Below are 19,134 nucleotides of genomic sequence, written 5' to 3'. Positions count from 1 at the left end.
AAGAGCAATATGTTACTAATTTGGAATTTGCTAATGTTTATGATCAGCTTTGCAATGGCCAAAGGCATGAACACTTTGTGCTAAGAGATGGATTTTTGATGATGTATGGATGATTGTGTGTCACAAAGCAGTTAAGGCCTAGAATTATCACTAAAAGTCATGCTCCTCCATATGCAAGACACGGAGGTATCGATGCCACGGTCAAGGCAGCGGAGTATTTGTTTTATTGGTTAACTTTGAGGCATTATGTAGAATAGTTTGTTAAAACATGCATCATATGGCAGAAGGTAAAGCATGATAGGCAAAAGATGTTGGGTTTGTTGCAGCCCTTGTCTATTCGAGATAGGCCTTGGCAGAGCATCGCAATGGACTTTATTTTTGAGCTTTCTAAGATACCTATAGGGAATGATGGGATATGGACTTTCATTTGCAGGTTTAGCAAATAGGCCCATTTCTCTTGTGGGGAAGAAAATAAAGGCTGATCATATGGCAGGACTATTTTTGCAGCACATCTTCAAGTATCATGGTATGCGAGAGTCAATCATTAGTGATTGAGACCCTTGGATGACCTACTTATTTTGGAAGGGATTTTTTGAGAATATGGGTACCACAATGAAATTTTGATCATTCTTCCATCCACGGACAGATGGTTAGTCTGAGGAAGAAAATTCCACAGTGATAATGGAGTAGTTGGTTACTCATTCACTATCACTAGGGACCCTACCTCGCCACTTCAAGCCACTTTAGCTTCTCTATGCTAGATAGACCCATGAGAGATATCCTAGGATGAGAGTGCCTCTTGAGTAGCTCCACATTGCATCTGGCTTAGACATCATTTTGTACTCATCAACTATGTATTGTTCACTATTTATTTTTCATTTAGTTAGTCATAAGATTAGATGATATCTATTTTTGGACATGGAAAATTCCCCTGGCTTTTAAAATTTAATATTTTGGTCTCATAGGTTGATTTGGCATTTCAAAGTCGTTAATATAACATTTCTTTCATTTCCTTTCCTCTTTCTCTCTCTGTGGAATTTTCTTCCTCAGACTAACCATGTGTCCGTGGATGCCTGGGGCTCTTTCTACTGGAAATACGACGCCACAGAGACCACCTCCTACGAACCACGGAGCAAAGACAAGGAGCCACCAACCAACACACACTCAACGAATTCTACCAAATACCAGCTACCCTCCCCACCACCGAGCCCCCACTAGTCCAACCGGCCTCTCGACCCCGAGGGACCACCTTAGAAATAGCCACAGTGAGAGGCAAAGCCCGGCGCCCACGCCCCGCCGGCCCCTGTCCCTGCAGAAGACACATGTCGAAGATACAAGGGATACTACGCCGCCATCAGAGGGCCCTGCCCTGCCGCTTTAGTCTCTCCATGTTAGACCGACCCATGCAAGACATCCTAGGATGAACACTCCAGGAGCAGTTCCACACTGCATTGGGAGTACCTCTAGATTGTATCTAGTCTAGATATCATTTTGTACCTACTCAATTTAGTTCAACATAGCATAAATGTTAGCTTCACTGGGACTTTTGAAATCTCCCAGACATTTTGTATGCAACATTTTGGTCTCATAGGCCAACTTGGCCTATTGTAGACGTTAATATAACTTTCTTCTTTCTTTCTTTCTTTCTCTCTGTCTCTCTCTGTGTATTGAGTATGTATATGTATAGTAATAAAAAATGAAGTACAAAAGTTAGGGCAAGGTCATTGAAGAGATTGCCCAATGCCAAGAAACTAAATCATCTCTAGTGAAGATATCAACATACTGAATAAGATCAAGTTGTCCCATTGTAGAAGCTTCTTAAGCTTTGCAACATGATGTTGGATGCTTGGAACAGCATTAAAAATGAACTTATTGTGAGTGACCGCAATAAGCCAACAATGTAAAAAATTGAAACACAATTTTTTTGTGAGGTTGCACCAGACCATGATATTTAGCCTTGCAAAAGACCTAATCAAAGGAACGTATCTTAGCTTCCACCACAACATGCTATATGCCAAAAATGAGGGCTCAGATCTTTTGAGCAAAAGGACATGAGCTGAATTTGTGATATGAAGATTCTATTGAAGGGGTACAAAAGAAACGATTCCTGTTGGAAATACCCTCACGGTGAAGAGCAGATGCAAGGGCAAGATCACCCACCAGCATGCTCCAAATAAATACCTTACAGCTGAATGGCATCTTGTTCATGCATCCCTCCATCATTGTCAATTTTCATGAGCTTTAAATTTGTGCCTTCTCCAAAGCTCGTTGGCTTTGGTGGTCAACCATGAATGATCTTTGATCATGAGATGCAAGAAGACTCAAGGTTCAAATGCCTTGCAAGGTCCCAATCTTGCCAAGGATAATTAGAGTCTAGGGTAGGAAAGGGTTGTTAGTCTTGCAAAAGTGTGGAGATTGTGCCCTAAAGATCATGCTAGGCAAGAGGGATCCAAAAGACTTGTTTGATGGAGCAAAAGGGCATCAATGTGCCTCAAGGCAAGGGAGTGGCATCAACCACTCATACCATTCCAATGCGAGCCATGGGATTAAACTTAGATCTCTTCTTTGGTTTGTCTGCCCAAGAAAGTAGACAAGACATTACCAGAATTTCCCTTTGTAATGAATTGGCAGCTAGTCTATCCTCCATTGAATTCTGTTGGACCTTGCAAAGCACCACTTTCCATGAGCAAACGAGATGGTTTAGAAGAAGTGAAGTAGATATAGAAAACTAAATCTCAGCATTAATTACATGCCACCAAGAACTTTGAATCTTTGCATTACCATATTAAAGGCCCTGATTCTAAAGAAAAAAACGGCAATTACAGTCCAAGGTTGTTGATCAGCACACATTGCTTGAAAAAGAGACCAACAAAGGGATGCTATATGGGAGGTACCCTACTTGAGGCTTGGCTCTCCTTGGTGGCGACACGGCACGGGGCTGTTACGCGTCACGCTTGGGCATGGTTAAGTGGCTCGGGGCATCCCATCGGAAAATATAGGAGGGAAGGTGAGTGAGTTGAGTGAAAAGTGAGAGGGGGGGGGGGGTGTTTTAGTTTCTTCTTGGGTTGAGAGGTGAGGGGGTTATAGGGAAGGGCCGGGGTTTCCTTCCTTGGCTCTTGCGTGAGCACCAAAAACTTTTGTGTTACCTTCAAAAAGGCTCCTTGCACGTTTGGGGGAGTTTGAAAAGCTTGTCTTTTGGCCCGAAGTTGAGTTGTGAGCTTGTTCCATCTTAACACTTGGTATCAGAGCATACCTCACGAGAAGCAAATTTCATCACGCGTGAGGGCGGCAAGATGCCGAAGATCCGGGACCGAGATGAAGATGAGGAACGGGAACCACCATACTTGGATGAACCCACGGAATATGAAGATGATGAAGGAAGCATGGCGGGTGGAGTAGGAATGGCCAACATGAATTGGCAAGCCATGTTTGTGCAATTGACCCAATTGTTGACGAATATGAACCGAGAGCAACAAAGGGGGAAAAAAAGGAAGAGAAGAAATGTAAGGTATGAAACTGAAGACTCAGACTCGGATTATGGAAGATACAAACCGACGCCTCCGGAGAAGTATAAAGGGGAAAGAGATTCTTTGGTTCTTGAGAGGTGGTTGATTCTCATGCAACAATATATGAGCATTCTAAAAGTGCCCACAGGAAAACGAGGGGAAGTGGCATCTCAACATTTAGGTGATCAAGCATATGATTGGTGGCTGGCAAAGGAAAAAGATAGAAAAGAGCAAGGAAAAACACGAGTGATGGGTTGGGAAGAGTTGTGTACAGAACTCAGAAATTATTTCATCCCCAAGAATGAAAAATTCAAAGTGAGAGATGAGTGGCGTGCTCTAAGGCAACAAACGGGTAAAATGAGGGAGTACATAGCGAAATATAGAGGATACATGCTTCAACTACAGGATGTGGATGCAGTGACCAAGTTACATGGATTTTTGTATGGATTACAAGAGTGGGCTCGCAGAGAGATAGAAAAGTAGGAACCTAAAGATGTCAAGGCAGCTTTTGAGATGACGGAGAGGTTGGCAGACATGGAGTTATGTAGATCTACGGGAGGGGAGAGAGGAGCATCATTCAACACGGCTAATCAAGCTCAGTCCAATTCGTGGAGAACACCACCAGTGGGTCGAGGTGGAGAAATGAATCAAGGTGCAGAAAGAGTAGCTTTACCACCACTAGTGTATAGGCCTCCCAACATGCTGTATCCGAGACAGGGGGTACTTCACCACAGTGGAATAATGAAAGGAGTGGGTTTAATCAAGGAAGAGGCTTCTCAAACTGGAATGCAGTACCAAGGGGTTGCTTTATATGTGGAGGATCGCATTTTGCTAGAGAATGTCCGTAGACGCAAGGAATGACTAGAACACGAGTGGCAGCAACTAGTGCTATGGATCAAGACTGTAGGAGTGAATCGAGTCAGGGAGTGAGAACCACAGAAGCAGAAGAGGACGAGTCTAAGGGGTCAGGAGGAGAGGCGGAGCGCCCTAGAGTGGGGGTATTGCAAGTTCAAGCGAGTCTATTGGTGGCTAAGTTACCAGCAGTACAACATTTATATGTGGATGGGATAGTGAATGCGCACAAGCAAAGATTGATGATAGACATAGGGGCAACTCATAATTTCATGACACTGCAGTTGGCAAAGAAGGTTGGGGTAGAGAAGTGGTCAAATTTGGAGACTTGCACTGTAATTTTCGGACAAGGCAAAGATTCGAATGTACGCATAGCCTATGGAGTATTGATACAGTTGGGAGATTGGAAGGCCAAGATGGATCTTGTGATTGTGCCGATGGATGAGTTTGAGGCAATTTTGGGGCTGACATGGTATGACAAGTATGTTTTGGCTATGTTTGGGAAGGGATTAAATCAGATTGTGCTAGACATGAACGGGTCACCAGTGATGATAAACTACTATAGACCGACACCGCAGTTGAATCCAAAGCGAGTAGAGACAACAAGTGGGGACAAAGGGAAGATGGCACAAATGGAGGTTAAAACAACTAAAGGGGAGAGTAGTGGGAGCAAGCAGGACGTTATGACTACTCCAGTGGAGACAAACAGGGACAAAGGCAAGACGCCACAGTGGTGCAATGCTAAGCAAGTAGAGAAAGAGTTGAAGAGAGGAAGTTCAGTGCATCTATGCATCATGAGAGCAATGGACCTAGTAGAGGAGGAAGAAAAAGAGCCTGTAGTAGGAGATGACAGGGTTAGGGAAAATTTGGAGGAGTTCAAGGATGTCATGCCGAAGAAGTTACCTTCGGGGTTACCCCCGAAACGCTCAGTAGATCACAGGATAGAATTGGTGCCGAGGGCTTACCCCGGTGGTGCGCTCACCTTACCGTATGACGAATGAAGAATTAGTGGAGTTGAAAAGGCAGCTTAATGAACTGTTGGAAGCAGGGTTTATTAGAAGAAGTCGTTCACCCTATGGGGCACCAGTGTTGTTCGTTAGGAAGAAGGATGGGACGATGAGGCTGTGTGTGGATTACTGTGCACTCAACAAGATCACCATTCGCAACAGGTATCCGATGCCTCTAGTAGATGATTTGTTGGATAGGTTGGCTGGAGCAAAATACTTCATGAAGATCGACCTATGCTCTGGGTATCACCAAATACGCATAGCAGATGGAGATATTGAGAAGACGGCTTTCCGTACTCGTTATGGAAGTTTTGAGTGGCTAGTGTTGGGATTGGAATGACCAATGCACCGCCGACATTTTGCACATTGGTAGATAACTCGTTTGGTGACTTTCTGGATGTGTTTCTTGTGGTATACATTGATGACCTCTTGATTTTTAGCAAGACCCTTGAGGAGCATAAGGAGCATGTGAGGAAAGTACTGGAAAGACTTCGAGAACACAAGCTGTATGCCAAACGGGAAAAGTGTGAGTTCGCGGTGAAAGAGGTGGAGTTTCTTGGCTTCATCGTAAAGGAGGGGAAAGTAGCCGTGGATCCCAAAAAGGTGGAGGCAATACAGAATTGGCAGACGCTGACAACACCGCGGCAAGTCAGAGAGTTCTTGGGTTTCACACTCTTCTGCCGCAAGTTTATCAAAGGGTATAGTGGAATCACTTGGCCATTGGCGGCATTGATAGGAAGCAACACTAAGTTCTCATGGGGAGAGAGAGAGCAAGAGGCTTTCGAGACACTCAAGAGGGCTATGAGCTCAACGCCAGCGCTGAAGATGCCAGATTTTACTAAACCATTTGAAATTCATACAGATGCTTCAGCTTATGCTTTGGGAGGTGTCTTGATTCAGGATGGTCACCGTGTATATTATGAATCCAAAAAGTTTACTCCCATTGAGCGAAGATGGTCTACCCATGAAAAATAAATGTTGGCAGTGGTTCATTGCTTACGGAAGTGGAGGCACTATGTACAAGGTAAGCACACCAAAGTGCATACTGACAATATCTCTTTGAAATATTTTCAGACGCAGCCAAAGTTGTCACCCAAGCAAGCTAGGTGGCAAGATTTCTTGGCTGACTTTGATGTGGAGATCCTGCACAAACGGGGCTTGGCCAACAAGATGGCGGACGCATTAAGCCGGAAGGCCGAGCTACAAGCAATGATTTTCTCAACACGCAGCGAATTCTTGACTGCGGTAAAGCAGTCCATGCAAGCCGATAATGACATGCAGAAGCTGATAGAAGATCTGCTTGAGGGCAAAACACCGTGGGGAATGTACGAGATGAAGGATGGATTGCTATACACACATGAGAGACTCTACATTCCAGATGACCTTGAGCTCAAAAAGACCATTCTTTAAGAGGCCCATGACTGTAAGCTGGCAGGGCACACAGGACAGACAAGAACACTAGAAAGATTACAACGACATCTGTTCTGGCCAAAAATGCGGGATGAGGTGATAGAATATGTTAGGACATGCCCAACCTGCCAGCTAGTGAAGGCACAACGGCTGAAACCGGCTGGTCTACTACAAACCATGCCAGTACCGTTGCGCCCTTGGAACGTGATCAGTATGGATTTCATCCTGGAGTTGCCAAAGTCCCATGGGCACAATGCCATTTTTGTTGTAGTGGATTACTTCTCGAAGCAAGCACATTTTGTGCCCACGACCATTCCACTCACAGGGGCGACGGTGGCACAACTCTTCTTCAATTGGGTCTTCAAATATCACGGGTTGCCTCTCACCATAGTCTTTGACCGGGATGTTCGGTTCATGAGCAATATGTGGAAGGAGTTGTTCAAATTGTTAGACACTCAACTTAGGTTCTCCTCCTCATATCACCCGTAGACCGATGGGCAGATGGAGCGGGTGAATCAGGGTCTTGAAGATTATATCCGTGCCTATGTTCGTGCTGATCAAAAGGATTGGGCCTTGTACCTAGATGTGTTGGAGTATCATTACAACTCCTCACTTCATAGTGCAACGGGTTTCACACCCTTTGAGCTCGCGACTGGGAAGGAGGTAATCACACCCTTGGCACTGGCAACGGAACAAGTTCCATGCGTGGAAGACCAGAATGCGGAAGAGTTTCTGAACAGGTGGAGGGATAGGCTGAAGGCGGCCCAAGAAAGCTTAAAGGGAAGCAAGATCATCATGGCAAGACGTTTCAACGCGAAACGGCATCAACTTGAGTTCTTCCTAGGCGACTTGGTGCTAGTGAGCTCTCAAAATATGGCTCTACCCAAAAACCTCACACCGAAGTTCAATCACAGATACTACGGGCCATATAAGGTGGTGGAGCAACTCAACGATGTCACTTATAAGCTCCAGTTACCTAGAGGAGTATGCATTCACGATGCATTCCATGTCTCTCTGTTGAGGCGCTTTCACGGGGATACAAAGTTTGGACGGCAAGTTCCCCTTCCTGCTTCGCATGCCAACTTGCCCTTCGAAGCTGAGGCAATCCTCCAATCAAGGTTTGTCAAGAGGTGGCCTGAATTTCTAGTCAAGTGGAAGGGCAGACCGCTGAAGGAGGCGACGTGGATCAAGGAATCGGATGTGTTGGAGAAGGCGCGGGATTTGCTGCTCGAATTTTTCAACAGAGATTGAAGACACACTCCTTGGCCCGTTTGTACAAAATGTACATACCTTTGAGAGCATAACTAAGTAGGGGCATTCTTATATGTATATTCAACTTCCTTCAAATTTTGCTAGGAGTATGGGGAATAAAAGTGTAAATACTATAAATCCTTAGCCCGTCAACTCGAAGTGGGCTTCGAGTTTTTTGTAGGGGGGGTGTGTATATGGGAGGTACCCTACTTGAGGCTTGGCTCTCCTTGGTGGCGACACGGCACGGGGCTGTTGCGCGTCACGCTTGGGCATGGTTAAGTGGCTCGGGGCATCCCATCGGAAAATATAGGAGGGAAGGTGAGTGACTTGAGTGAAAAGTGAGAGGGGGGGGGGTTTAGTTTCTTCTTGGGTTGAGAGGTGAGGAGGTTATAGGGAAGGGCCGGGGTTTCCTCCCTTGGCTCTTGTGTGAGCACCAAAAACTTTTGTGTTACCTTCAAAAAGGCTCCTTGCACGTTTGGGGGAGTTTGAAAAGCTTGTCTTTTGGCCCGAAGTTGAGTTGTGAGCTTGTTCCATCTTAACAGACGCCATACGGGCTTGAATATTAGAAACAACCCAATCTCCCATGGATTTTTCAGTATAAACATGACTCCAAGATATCTGCGATATACCAGTATGTATTGAAACATTCTTCCACAGCATGAAACGGAAGTGTTGGGTGAGATCCTTCAAAAGGACACATTAGTCCAAGGTAGCAATGGAAAAAAGTAAGTAAGCATTAGGAGCATAATGGTTTTCGCCACTTTAAGGGGCATATGAAATGGCCAAGCTTGAGATTTCCAATACACAAACTTCTCTTCCAATTTTTGTGATATCCATTTTAGCAAGAGTCTTGGTTGCAGATCAACCCTCAAGGGATAGCCAAGATGAGGGACAATATCTCCGTGCTGAACAATCACACTATTCTACACCAAATGTGGTAAATTCGAGCCCATACAAGCAATAAGGGAGGATTTGACAACATTTATATGGAAGCTTGATGCATGCCCAAACAATTCCCAAACATGCAAGGCTTTGTGAAGGTTAGAAGTATCTACTTTCAAAATCATGAAGGTATCATCAACCAATGCATGGCTAACAAAATGTTGGTGCGAAGGGAGATATAAACCAGCCCGCTATCCCATACCAACAAGATGTGATAACATGGAAAGAATGCAGTGGGTAGCAAGCGCAGGGATTGGGCTGAAAGGGCAGCCTTGTCGGGCCATGAGAGAAAAGGGCTTAGTGAGTGCACCATTCAGCATAACATGGGAAGAAGCGCCCATACGTATATATAGATCAACCTGGACATGTGAGGCCCGAAACCCATGGTTTGCATGCGTTCTATAAGATGTAAACGCCCCGAACAACGTAGTATGCTTAACAATTATGATATTTGATTGTTTTCGAGATTTAATAGAAAAGAGAATGAACACTTAAAGCTGAAAATGAAAATTACTCACAAAATTACAGCCATAAAAATGTAAAAGTAATGGAGACAAGATTGAGGGTTGAAGATGGGCAACCCCCCCCGAAGGAATGTATTTCTGCTCAACCCAAGTCCCTTAGGGAAGAGCTCAGTTACAATCAACCTGAGAGTGAGAAGAAGTAATTCTCACTCTCACAAGATCATGCAAAGATGTACAAACACACATGCGTTATCTATTATGCAATGATAAAAACTGATTTCTTTACAGTATGAGAGAAGAAAAAGGGTAATTCAGCCTTTCTCCATCGTTGTTCAGCAGTACATGGATAGGGCTTGCTTCTTGTAGCTAAAATGGAAGAAAGAGCTCAAGAAGGAGGTGTTGTAATGAATTTACAGGCTTGCTGTCTTGTAAAACAACAGTGATAGAAGAGAGAATATGGAGGAATTTGATAATGGAGAAGTGGGGGATGATGATGGGGATGGATGGGGTTAGTTTCTGGCTATCTGTGGGTTCTTTACATGAGTTTACAGCAAAGAAAAATGATGCTCAATGAAGAAAAACGAGCTCTTATTTATAGGAGAGGGGAGAGCTAGTACAAAAGGGGAAAGTGGAGTAGCACAAGACAAGTGTCCAGCCACATGTCATGAGATGTGGCAAGTGGTGGGACACTTGGAAACTTGTGTGACAAGTGTCTTGACACTTGTCTCTTCTCTATGGCCTTCCTTTTTGGGTTGAATACTGTCAAGAATAGAAACAACCAAATTTAGTAAGCACAGTCAGAGTACAGAACTTACTATTTTTAGAATGACATCCCTATTTTTTAGGACTAGCATTTTTAGGCTAATTCGAGGCTCCTAAAATTTAGGGACCTCCTAAAATTTAGGGATCTCCTAGAATTTAGGGACCCCCCTAATATGGGTATCATATGAAAGCTTTTTCCGTGTATATCGCAAAAATAGTATCCGAATCTTCATGTGACTCCCCTATGCAAAGAAATGTGCATTTCAAGCTTTCAGCCCACACATGCACATTATACAAGCATTTCATGATCATGCCATCTTGTTGATTGTAACTGTCTGTTCTGGTGGATCTAGCCCACACTTCAAGGCATCAATCCTTTCTGTGTGCGAGTCTAACCCTGATATGCGTGAGTTCTAGTCACAGGCGCCCAATCGGGTCATATAGGTGGAAGTGTGAACTATCTTTTCTCTAACCCACCGTGTGGGTCCACCATAACCTGTGACCACTCATCAGTGGCCAGCTCCAATGCACTTTTCTTTATATCTAATTAGTGCAAAGAAAATAAATTTAATAAATCATTATATAGACAAATTAATGAAAAAGGATACAAATTCTGTTTCTATAGAGTTGTGACATAAGAAAAGACCATTCTATGAAATCAAAGATCTTTTTGAAAGCCAATTACAGTAGAACAACCTCCTGTTGTATGTTGTGCACATTATCTATAGCCTTTTGCGCATTTAATATATTTTGTAGGTCTTTGCTCTTAATAAAAGCATTGGACTAGGTAGGGGTTTATGAAGATGATTTGTCCACATCCTTGCAAAGATCTTATACATAGTGACCATTAATGAAATCGGTCTCCAATGCGTAAGTGTCAAAGGAGAGGGAGCTTTAGGGTTCAACTTAATCATGCCTTCTTTCCCCAATAATGACATGTTGCCACAAACCCAAACTTGTTGACACATTGCTACCAGTGGTTTTGCCAAAAGAGATGCATAGGTTGCAAAGAATTTGTTGGGTATTTCACTCACGCCTCACTTACGCCTACGCTCACATGGGAGTGTCGGTGATCAGTAGGACACTGGGTGAAACGTGTCCCCTAGTATCATCCAAGACACGTCTTAGCAGTCCATCGGAAAGGATGTCTAGAAAGCTCCGCCCAACACTCCCATGGAATGTTACGGGTTTTGCGATCTAGGTCTTCCCGCGTCTGCCACGTAGCGGAAGTGTCCTGGCCGTTCCCACTTAGGATCGACCGGAATTAGGGTTTTCCTGATGGGTCATTAGCTAACAGCAACTAGCGTCAAACCCGAGCGAACTACTTTACGCAGAAACGCCAGGTCCGAAGCGGATTCACGCTGCACTTGGTTCAAGGAGAATGGGAAACGAGAGGGATGCAAAGCTCAACCTCTCTGCCATAAGGCATAGTCCCATTCCGTTCTCCTAAGATAGCGTAAATCGGGTAAGACGTAACTTTAGGTCATCGTTCTCGTTATTCGTTTTGATGATGATGATCATTCCACTGTTCTTCGAGATTTTTGAGAAAAGTTCCCGGCTAACCGGGACCATCTAACCGTAGGACGGACCCATGGCCCATCCTCCGCACTTTCCTTGGTTTGTTTTAGTTATGTAATTATCTAACACATTAATTTGACATATAACAATCAGCTTCTTTAATTAACCCTATTAAGCACTGGTTCCTTCACGTAATCTTATCACGTGACATAGAAAAACAATATCAAGCAAGTTCTTTTAACATTTCATCATTTTATCTTTGAAATACAAGGAGTTCCGCCCGTAGGCTTGTCCATAATCTGCCCGAAGGCTATCCAGTAATCCCCAGGGATCACTATTCCAAGCTTCCGCCCGTAAACTAGTATGCGGGCCTCGAGATCCAATCCCGAGTCACGTTAGCCTCTTGTGCAGGACCCGGAAGGCGAGGGATTTACGGCCAGAGCCCCCCCTGGCACCCAAGCATCCTCCTGCTCCAAGTAGAACTCAACGGAGAGACCTCTCGCGGCGGGTTCGGTCCATGTTCCCGGCGCGGTCAACAACCCCCTTGGTTAGGGTCAAGCAGGCAGTTGGGGGTAACTGAAGCTGCCTCTCCCTTCAGGCCTTTAACCTGACGTATAGGTACTCATCTTTCCTTTTTGAGTGTATCAGCACTCGTTCCCAAGGTGTCTTGTAAATTGGCAAGATCTTTTACATTCCGGTGCAGGGCATACCCAACTTGGTTAACCCTAAAGTTCCTTAGATATGCTAGTTTCCGGTTTATAACTTTCCTTATTTAGAAGGATATCCAAAAATACGTCTTTTTGCAAGATAACTTGCGTAGGGATCTGCCATCCTTGATGAGGGTTTTTACCCTTTCTCCTTGTGAATTAATCACAAGACTAAATGATTTCATACTTGTTGCGCAAGTCCTGCGATGGAATAATCTGTTTAGATTCTTTGAGCTGACGTATGTCAGGCCTAGGGTTTCTTCTTTTAAGAACCTTAGGGACAAACCCTAGTTTCTTATCTTTACGAATTTATTGTCCCTACAGTAAGGAAAGTAGTCAAGTGCTTAGGGTATGAATGTTTCTATGTTTAGATTGGTTTAGTTATCTTTCGGAAGGTAACATTAATCGTCTTGTCACGGTTTTGCTATCCTTGTGACAATTTACTTTTTAGTCAATACAGCTTAATTTTAACTTCCGTTTTCCTTACAGATGAACTCATGCCAAATAACAACATTTGCCTTGCTAAGATGTGCAATTAGCAAAGATAACTTCCTAGTAATTTGAGCATCGAAAGAAGCCTTTCATGAATTTAACCATTTACAACGATTCGTTGCGAAAGGAGTAAGACTAATGGTGCAAGATATAATTTCTACACCTTAGGATTTAACTAAAATATACTACTATAGTAAATGACTAATCTTGCTCGTAATTTATAATGCTTGATGCAATTTGAAGAAAGCTAAGTTCTATACATTGTCATTCATAAGCTAAACTCCTTCGTTACAAATAACTCGAACAAATATATCCTATCCTTAACAATTTTTCTTTGCATGATCGACTTAAAACCGAATTAAAGCCAAGAAGAAAAACCTGGTTTTGGGGTGAGATATCCACATGGATACCGGGAGATGACCCTCCCGCAGCTACACCTTGGACTTTCTTCGGTGGCATCGTAGTTCGAATGTGAGATAGCCTTTTCCTCTTTCTTCTGGAATTCCACCGTCTCTTTGGATCAAAAAAAGTTTATGGGTGAGTGTGGTTTTGCAACCACGGAACCCTTGGAGGATTTTGACTTGGGGTAGAAGGAATAGAAAGCACTTATTCTCCTTCCTTCCCTTTCTTTTATCTTTTTCCCACTCTTCCTCCTTCACTCCTTCTTTTCACTCCTCTACTTTCCCTCCCTATCTTTTATCTCACGGCTACTTTTCCCTTACGGAATATCATCCGAGGCCATGACGATGATTTGGATTTTTAGGTTCAGGGGGGGGGAAAAATAATAAGGGGATACGGGGGATTAAGAGGAAAGCTTAGGGAGTTGTGGGAAAAAAAAAGAAAAGCGTTATGAGGGGGTTTGAAAAGGGGTTAAAAGGGTTATAAGGGGGTGTTAAGGCTTAGGGGAATAAGACACCGGGGGGGGGTAGGTTCCCAAAGTCAAGGGAGGGGCTTAAGGGAAAAAGGGAATTTAAAATCCTAGGGGGGTGTGTGGTTCCAAAAACCATGGGAAGGGGCTAAGGGGATTTTTGAAACCCGGGGGGGGGGGGGAACAAGGGTCTTATGGGGATTAAAACCGGGGGGGGGGGGGGGGGGGGAGAAGGGGGCTTTGGGGGGGGATTAAAACCCACTTGGAAGGGCTTATGGAAGGCCACAGGAAGGGGGCCTTTCCAAGGCCCTTAGAAGCTTCCTAAGAAAGCTTCTTGGAAGCTTCTCTGGCCCACGGAATCTACCACGTGGAGGAAGAAGACGATTTGAGGACGCTTGATGGCGGCCAGTTTTTGTCCCTCTCCCTTCACGACACGCTTCAACAGAGTCAGGACGGCTCTATGGCCTGGCGCAGTCGATGATCAAAGGGAGAGAGAGGCGGCACCCTTCCTGGAAACAGCGGCTTTATACAACACCTCCTCCCTCCTCACAGCCATAGAGCACTCTCTCCTTCCTCACAGCAGTTCATGACTCTCTCCTTTCCCTCCCTCTCTCAGGCTAACAATGGCATCTCCTGGCTGCACAGCAGGCGGCAGCAGTCTTCCGTCCCCTTCCTCATCTCTGGTCCATTATTTAAATAGTGGAGGGGAGGGGGATCTTCCCTCCCCTGCGTGTCATCACGCATGTTCCCCCTCCCTCAATAAGGCTCCACCAAGGAGCTTAATGGCTCCTTCTATTTCCCCCTCTCTCCAGCTCGTCAGTCGGGTGGAGAGATAGGGGGGAAATAATTTTTTTTATTTATTTATCCAAAATCATATGCAGTTCACGCGGAATATTGCACTGGGGCACTTTTTACTCTTGGTAGGAGAGGTTTTTTCCCCTAGACTTACGGTATTATTTCTTATGTGCTTATGACACACACGTACGGGCACTTACCGTGTTCGGGTGTGAACACCCCCCTTTAACCCTAAGGTTTAAGGGTTGTACTTTGTACTTTCAGTTTACACTCTTTCAGACTATTGCATTGGGTGTCGTGCTTCACTCTCTACTGTTTACTGTTTTCTGTGCTGAGCTTTGATTCTACCTCCATTCTCAGAGAATTCATTGGTGGTACCATCCTAACCAAGGCTTTTATCATTAGGAAAAGGCAACAAAAGCTCCATAGCTTCAGCTCATGGATATCAGCCTTTAGGGTGTCTTACATGTCTTAGGGAACTTGATCTCTAACTAAGGTACAAAAGATTGCACGTGTGAGTGACTTAAAGAGAGAATACGTGTCGTGAACCCAAAAGATTGCAAAGCAGTCGTGACACATAATTACAATATATTTGGGGTGTGTGACCATGTGACAGTGTGCATTTTGCAACATTGCCATATTCTCCCGCCTAGGGATGTATGCAATGCTGGAAAAAAATCATGAGTCCAAAACGAATTGTCGAGAAGACCCTTTGCTAGGTCATGGAGCTTGGCTTATCGATAAGACCACAACTAAAAACATTGAATAAGCTCAGTAAGCTTCGCCGATAACGAGACTAGAAAAGCATCTTGTGGAGAATGAAGCAATAGTAGATGAATCAAGGCGAGGATATCTTGTGTCCCATAAAGACGTTGCCAAGTAAGCAAAGCATGGTAAATTTTATATTGCCTTGGCACCCTTTGCACACTATGAAGCAATCTATCAAATGAGGCTAAGCCTTCTAGTGGAAAATCACATAAAAACCTTTAAAGAAATTGGGTTATGTAGCCCTTAAAGATGCATAATTTAAAAAAGAAGAGTTAAACAAGATTCTGTTTCAAAACGTCGATTACAAAAACCTTCAAAGCTCGGCTTTTCGGGGTCTCCATCAGAGAGTTCTCTGAAGTAGATTGGGAAGTGTCAATGGACATGTTAAAGTTGCTTACAAGCAAGGTTCGTCTATCTTGAGACAAAGAATCACAAAGGAGGTTGCACAAGCCTTGACGATGCAATGATCCATTAGGCGCATAGAGGCCAACCGGTCATAAAAGTTGCCCTTCAAAAATAATTTTAAGCATTAGAAAGCGTTGATGGATAAGCATCGACTGAAATTTCTCATGCACCACCATTTGGACACTTGATTAGTGCATTGCCTTGTTAGTAGCATAAAAAAGGTGGAAACCATGACAATCCAAAATATGACGAACATTATCATGACTTTTGTGCTCAACAACACACAACACATGTCAAGTGTTTTCATGCAAAATACACCATATGTGATGCTACTTACTATATGAACAAAACATTTGAACATTCCAAGTGGCAATCTGCATACTTACCAAAAACTTTGCGATGGAGTGGCTTGCAGCTCGCTTGAACTTTCTTTGCCAATGCCTCAAGAATCCCATTATATGGAAAATTTTCCAAAACAGTAAAAGCTTTTTGTCTCCGATGAGCAGACTTTGAAGAGGAAGAGTTAGTTTCATTCGTTGGGGAAAAATGGGATATCTATGATTGCATGGGATGATCACCTTCAAAGTAGCTAAGAAACGTGTTTCTTTGAATTTGAAACTTACGAAACGTTTCTTAAAGTACGGAACTTTTCTAAGAGCAAAAAACATGTATTTTTATTTTTTTAAAATTTTTTGGTGAGTTGGAACCCAAAACATGGTTTTTTGATAAAAACTATTGGGCAATGTTAAACATGATGATGATGATGTGTAATAACTCATGAGGACTCAAGATTTTGGATGCGAGATTGATTTTTTTTGTGATTTTGTTTAGATATTGAACTTTGTCAATCTAGTATCTATTATTGTCTTGAGATTTGAATATTATACGACTTTAGTCTCATTTATGAGTTATTTATGATATATTACGATTCATTCTCGATTTTGACATTTTGTTAGTTTGTTTTGAAATGAGAATCATGACGTTGCAACTTGACTCAATCCATATTATAGATAGGCTATTTACATGTTAATTTCAATTTTCTTTGTATGATATGTATGAATCATAATGTTTTGAGGTCTAAACCATAGTATAGCTTGCTAACTTTGACATAAGTGACAAGTCAATAATGGATCATGGATATGTAATGTATAATGTATTATTCTCAATTGACTCTATTATCACTCAAGCTCAATTAGCCATTCTTTGTTTAAGAGAGAGTTCCATAGAAGTTTAGAACCTCTTTCCCTAGTCAAATCTATTAAAAATCCCTATATTAAGAAATCCGTGTTTCTTATTTTACCCCCTCTTGAAAGAAACTTCCGAAACACGTTTCTGACGTTTTGTTTCTAAACGTTTCTAACGTTTTTGGCTGCTATAATCACCTTACCTTTACCATCAAAAGTAAGACATGCTAGCATGTCCTTGGGACAAGCAATAGATATGGTAGCAGTTTGTGCTTTGCTCGGAACAAGGGGAGGAACATTTGAATGAATGCCATCAAAAGGAAATACACCCTTTGCGCAGATATGTACAAGGAATCTTGAGGGATGAAGTGTTGAATTGGGAATAAACAAGCCTCTACGAATTCACTCTTTTTCGAAGGACCTTCTATCCAAGCAGGTGCTGATTGATCATGCGAGTGCATGGATTGTTTATCCTTATCCATAGCCATTTGTAGAGAGGTTTCACCATCCTTCAGGTCCTCATCTAATGTGTCTACATGTGCTTCTACCATAGGAGCAGTTATCTATCCACTTTATAAGGACACTCAAACATAAAGTGATCAAGCTGCCCACAAGAAAAGCAATGGCCTTCAAATGTGTTCCATTTGAGTCGAAAAGCAATGAACACATGCCCACGACATTGTGGGATTGAGTTATATTTGCAATATTACTTTTGTTGGTTAATTGGATTTTACTGAGAACATCGTTTATTCATATGTATTACACTTCTTAGAGTGTGAATTAGATAGATTTGTCGCGCACTGGGTTAGGGTTGGTGAGAATATATTGATATTGCACCAGTGAAAAATATGGCTTGATTCAATAATAAGATACATTGGAATAAGTGGCATTACGAGTGTTGATTTGTGATTGTAGTTTACTTGTGACTTGTGCAAGCTTTAAATAATGATAAAGAAATGCCAAAAGTGACATTCAATGAGGCTTTTGGTTATATGTTAATTTATTTCATCTGTATAAGTTAGTTTATATTCATTGCCCTTTAGCTTGTTTTTGAAGGTTTGTTTTAGATGACTTGGAGAAAGCATAGTTAACAAGCTTTTATAAGTAGGGTATTGTAGTACTGGCATGTTGTGATAGGAGATTACTCTCTTACTCGGATCCAACTGCCTGTAGAATGGAGGCATGGAGACATTGGCCGTGCCAAAGGATGGCCTTGTAGAGATTATAGTGGCACTTAGAGGAGTGGGTTTAGAGAGAACCATTCCTTGATTGACCTTGCAATGTAGCCTTCTTTGATGACACCACAAAGTTGGGGCGGAGGATAAAGAAGAGCAACACTAGAGTAGAGCTAATTTCGACTTTGTATTGACACGGACGGGTGATTTGAGCGCCTCTCCAAGGAGTTTAGATGAGAGCTTGAGGCCTAGGAAGATGTCACTCTTCCTATGGCTTGTAGCTTAGATGAGAGCTTGAGTCCATTATGGCAAAGCCCTTGTAGAATGTGTGAGATGTGGAGAAAGAGAGAAGACTCAAAGGCACTGTATATGAGATTGCCACAAGGTCTAGGTGTGGAGAGCTCTCAGGATGGTCTTTTATGGGAGAGCTGAGACTATGGTAGCAACCTTGGGGGGGTGGTTTGGGCATAAATAGAGACCCAACATGTAGATACAAGAATTTTTAGTGCAGCCAATTCTTTCTAGTTGTGGGTGAGTACTTGAGCACGATTCGCATCCGATTGTACTTGCAAGCATAGTGAACCAAGAGCATATTGCCATATATGGGAGTTGATTGTTGACATTATTGCTTGGCGAGGCATAGCCATGCTAGAGATCTTGATGATATCTTTACTTTAGAGTCTATCTTTACGAATTGGATAGAGACTATTTATACACTCCATGGGAGACTGGAGAGTATGCTAGAGGACTCCAAGTGGACGAGGAGAGGAGAGTGCTTTTATGTGGACATGGGACTTTGGCACCTTCTTGCAGTTACAGCCACATATGGACTGGCATTTACGTCCACATATAGTCTGGAATTTAAGTTCACCAGATTGGTTATTTGCCCAACCTTTGTATCTATGACCTACGTAGTACTCCTTTTTTGTTACTTTGTATTTTACTTTAGGGATTTTTTCTGAGGTGCTATTGATGAAACTTTTTTTCCTGAAAAAAAAGGTATGTCTTTCTATCTCCAGCTGAAACAT

General features: G+C 43.0%; 1 protein-coding gene across 2 annotated transcripts in view; it reads left to right on the top strand.

The window, feature by feature from the left end:
• The window catches only part of SMC5 (structural maintenance of chromosomes 5), a 156,245-nt gene that overhangs the window by 69,718 nt on the left and 67,393 nt on the right, over positions 1-19,134 (top strand). The gene's annotated exons all lie outside the window — the stretch shown is intronic.

This window comes from Lygodium microphyllum, chromosome 2 (genome assembly GCF_053477565.2).
Source record: "Lygodium microphyllum isolate KBCC chromosome 2, Lygodium_microphyllum_v1.1.10, whole genome shotgun sequence".
Lineage (NCBI taxonomy): Eukaryota > Viridiplantae > Streptophyta > Polypodiopsida > Schizaeales > Lygodiaceae > Lygodium > Lygodium microphyllum.
The sequence above is the reverse complement of the archived record's forward strand: the minus strand, read 5'-3'. Positions and strand labels throughout refer to the sequence as shown.